The sequence below is a fragment of the Micromys minutus genome, assembly GCF_963924665.1.
Source record: "Micromys minutus genome assembly, chromosome: 8".
Classification (NCBI taxonomy): Eukaryota; Metazoa; Chordata; class Mammalia; order Rodentia; family Muridae; genus Micromys; species Micromys minutus.
Genome location: NC_137977.1, coordinates 28,714,423 through 28,719,540, shown reverse-complemented (window position 1 = coordinate 28,719,540; position 5,118 = coordinate 28,714,423).

The following is a 5,118-nucleotide window of genomic DNA, read 5'->3' as shown; positions in this document are numbered from 1 at the left end:
AAGCTGAAGATGAATGACCGCAACTTGATCATTCACAGATTTAGGCTACCTCAGATTCCATGTTGCAAATTATTGGAAATTTGATGACATTCTTATAGAAACAGAAAAAAGGACATCATAGAACAAGGCACTCTTGCAATTCTTTGTTGGAAACATTAAATAGGTAGTTGAGTTACAGCAAAACATCTCAGCTGTGGGTCGCAGTGGGATAGCAATGATATTCATAGACTTTTGTTTGGTGGGAACAATGGTTTTACTAAGTTAATGCATTATGAATAGTGTTACCTGTTAGTCACAGGATGTTAGGCTAAGCACAGAGGTGGACAGGAATTGGCTGTTCAGTGGGAAGCCAAGATAAGTTGTCAACAGACTCCAGGCTTGACCATTCTGCATTCCTCACAAGTAATGAAGTTTTAACCAGCTAATTAGCTTTGCAGAAGGTTTGACTGGAGTTTCTTTGTGGAAAATTTTCTTCCTCAAAGCTGTTATAACTCAGTACCATTTGCAATTGTGTGCTCCTATTTTATCTTTATCCTTCCCACCAGAATGTTGCTCTTTGAAACAACCAATCCACGTCTGTTTATTTCATCCTTATAGCCCCAGAACCTAGAAAAATCTAGACCACAGAGCACTCACAGAATTTTTGTACAATAAAGGAATTGCTAAAGTGCCACACACTGAGTATTGCTGAGTGAATATCTGGTGAGCTAACTCCAAATTTGGAGCAAAATTACTTGTTCTTTCATTTCATTCCATAACAATCTTTTATAATTTTAGGGTGTGATTTAGAAAGAACATTTTGGTTATATCCATTCATTTGTATGTCAGGAAAGGCATTGTTTAACTACTGGTTTCTGATTGCCTGCCTGTACTCTATCCTAACCCCTCCCCCCTTTTTTGGTACAGTGTTTTATCTTGTAATGCTTTTACTCAAAGCATTCAACAGCACCGTTTACTTAGAGAATATTATTGTATTGATTAAAGGCTTCTTCTACTTCCATTTCAAAACCTTTCTTTCCCAGCTTTATTTCTTTCTCATTCTCTTTTGGTGAGATTTTGATTGTATAGATACCACTCTATTTATAGAATTCTCTTGTATTGCTTCAAGTTTCATTCAGCTATATTATGCACATTGCCCCTGAACATAGAAATATAAGTGGTATTGCATTTGGCACAGAATACTTTTTATGCTCTGTTTATTGATATTCTGTTTATTATTATTATTATTATTATTATTACTAATAATAATAATAATTAGTATTATAGGTTCTATTCCTCTGTCATCTGTCATTGCACTTTAAAAATAAATTTATTTTTAATTATGTGTCTCTGTGTCTGTCTGTGGGTATGTACACGTAAATACAGAAGGTCAGTAAAGGGTATCACACTCCCCTAGAACTGGAGTTATAGGTAGTTGTGAGCTACCCAACATGGCTCCTAGGCATCAATCTTGTGTTCTTTGTGAAAGTAGTTTGTTTTAACCATGGGGCTATTTTAACAGCCCTGTGTACCTGTGCATCAGGGTCTCTTCACACAGGTCAGGTTCACCTTAAATTCAGGATCTTCTAATTTTAGCATCTTTGTATAACAGGCACATCCCACCATAATTGGCTTAAATATCCAACTTTTAATGAAGCATTCAAGATCAATTCATTTTATGGCATCATTTCTTTCTCACACTGTCTCAAAGTCCAAGCATCCTGTGTGTTTTCACATAGAAACTTATCTCACTTATTATAAACTTATAAACTTATTTCACTTATTATTTAATTCTGATAATGGAATCTTCATAAATATCCCACAAGTGGCACAGGAACCTCCATATACAGATTCTTCACACTCTGTTTTGTTTCTTAATCCTATTCTGAGCATGAATCTTTTAAACCTATTTATGAGTAAGTAGATGAATGAATAAGTCTTTCCTATTAAAAACAGGTTTTCAGGGTACTTTCTATTTAGGGCAGTGTGTACATTTTGCTTTTCTTCTTCTTGTGGTAGATATTTGATTGATATTGGACACCTTAATAATGGAGGTGATGTTCCCTGAATCATCCCCTGTTTGCTGCAGTGAGACATGAAGTGGCAGCCAGCATGCTCCCATTTCATGTATACATATTAATTGCCTTTGTAGGTTAGAAGGTCGTATAGAGATAGATTTACACTGCTCATTCTAAGATATTGAATAGTAGATTATTCAAGCCAAATGCTTTCTACTATGTGAAGTACTGGGATTTTTGTCAGAGTTAATTTCAGTGATGCTTTGATGCGAGTCTATCGCTATGCAGTTAGTGATACCCAGATCAATGAGTGGCCATGACTTTGATAGGCATGAGTTGAAGCTACATATAGGTAAGACTGAGTAAAACTCTTTTTAATAAGAATAAATGAAAGTCAGTATTTAGTAGTAAATGGTGGAGTTTGATTCAATAATCAAAGCCTAGGCTAATTTGTATTTTGCCATGTTATTTATAGGAGTGCTGTTAGTTAATGGAATGTTACGAATTTTCTCATACTTAAGAATCTTTCACCAAAAATCTAGCTACTTAATTTTCATATCAATATTTGAGCTTGTAGTAGTAACAGTTTCTAATTACTCATGTTCAGCAAGGTTAACTCCCCTAATGTGCGTATGTTTTCCGGTATGTAGTATTTCTTTTGGCCATATGGATCCCTTAATTTGCATTTAGTGTTTGCCATTCATCTTCTCCATGGACTGAAGAACAGTGACAGATGACTAATCGCTGAGAGAGGAAATGTTGGGGCTCAAATAAGGACACGCCACCAGGGAGCAGGAGCAGATTCTTCTTTTGCAGAAAAAAATTAAAAAAAAAATTATGTCTGCTTCTTCTGCTGTTTGCACCTACCTACTTGAGAACATTGTACTGTTCTGTGTATGTTCCTTAAGTCCCTATTTAAGATTAAACTAAGTTGATTCATTCTATGTATCAATTTTTATGCTGGGGCTCTGGAGGACTATACTAAGGTGGTGGTGGTGGTGGTGGTGGTGGTGGTGGTGTGTGTGTGTGCGTGTGCCCGAGATCGCGCATAGGGGGAGATAAGTGTGCTCATGTGTATGGATTGTACAACAGTCTCAGAAGAGGTTGAAACATTCCATCCTGTAGGGGTGCTCCTTAAGCTGGAAAGTAAACAACTCAAAATAGCTCCAGGAAGTCTCTGACACTAGCCAGATCAACTAGGCCCCTCCCTGTTCTGTCAGTCCTTATTATGGTAAGCAAGACAAACCCAGAGTCTTTCTCAGACAAACCAAGCTGTAAAAAGATCAGACCAGATGTCTGGAAGAAGTAGAAACTAGTAGAGCAGCCTGGAAGAGGCTCATACTAATTGAGTTAGTTGGAATGGACACACTTCAACCTGGTGAGTTGCCTACAGGTTGTGTAGTATGTTCCAGGATATCAGTTTTGTGAGTGTCACCAGTACTGGGATTGGCTTTGATGATGCAGCTAGCTGTCTGTGAGTCATTTCTGCCCATGTAAGTAAACCTTTACCCAAATACCTGTAAATTACCCCAATAAAACTCATAGACCACAAGTTGGACTTTGGTGGTATTTATACTTTGGTCTGTCATGACATCTTTATCTGAGGTGAATAGATATCTGTGTGTGTGTGTGTGTCTCCCCAGGAAGAGTTTGTGACACATATTCATGTGTGTATGCATGTATATGTGCATGTGCATATGTGATTGCACACATGTGTACATGTGTGAATATGTGAGTTTTTGTATATGTGTACACCAACATGCGTGTATGTCTAAGTGTGCAAGTTCATGTATGTGTGTGGGTGCATATATCTGAATGTGTATGAGGTGTGCATATGTGTGAGTAGGGTATACCTGTGTGCCTGTGTGTTTGCATGTGTGTGTGTGTGTGTGTGTGTGTGTGTGAGTGTGTGTGTGTGTGCACGAGCATGTTTGTGTGTTGGTGGTGGAGTTGTCTACATTTACTTACCATTTTTGACTTGGAAAATTTTTTTCTTGCAGTTTAGGAATAGAATGAAGATTAAAACACACTTTTTTAACTGGGAAGGATTCAATTTTAGACTTGGAGGAAGTCTCTCATCATCTTAGCTACCTTTGAGTTCACAAAGCATCTAAACCGTGGTCCTAAAGCTTCATATCCAGATAGAAATAGTGTAAACAAACAGTTTGCCTTTATGCTTTTTGTCTGCAAGAAAAGGACAATGAATAATTTCTTTTGTATAGCAATAAAAACAGTCCTCAACCAAGAGAGTCAAAGTCACTTACAGAGAAATTACAGAGTAAGTCAAATGGACAAGTTATATTTATCATTTTAAAACTATCTCAGTGTGAGTCTTCCTCCTTCTATTTCATATTGTCTTGACAGCCACTTTTCTCTATTTTTTTTCTTTGAAAAGCCTTCAAAGACTTTTGAATAGATGTTGAGAGAAGAATTTTTAGGAAAGGGTAATTAGCAGCATCATCTGTGTAAGCTGATCTTTCCAGCACACTGAGTCACCCAGAGGGATATTGTGGAAGTACATTCACAATGTCTATAAGCCTAAAAAAACAGGGGTAGAGGACCTTTGGGTTAAGAGAGTAGGTTAGATGTCTCCTCTGTGCAGCTTGTACATGAGAAACATCAGGTGTGTGATATTGTGAGGAGAGAAAGAACTTTGGGAATCATGAAAAGGTGATGGGCCCACTGGCATGAACAGGAAAGCGGAGGAAACACAAAGAAACATTTAGTATGCTGACTTTTCTTTTGATTTTTATTAATTTTATTGAAGCTGTTTGCATTGGAAGATTCTAATATATTTCTTTTTTTCTTTTTCTCATTTCTTTTATTATATACTCTGTATTTACATTTGAGATGTTATCCCTTTCCCCTACCTCACTCCCATCCCCCCCACCTCCTTCATTTGTCTTCACAAAGGTGCACTCCCTCCTCATCACCCTCTCCACCCCATTGCCTTGGCATTACCCTACATTGGGAAAACATGCCCTCCCTAGAACAAAAGCCTCTTCTCACATCGATCACACTGCTATCTTCAGCTCATATGTAACTGGATTGATAGGTCTCTCAATGTGTGCACAAAGGTTGGTGTTTTAGTCCATGGGAGTTTTGGAGGGTTTGGTTGGTT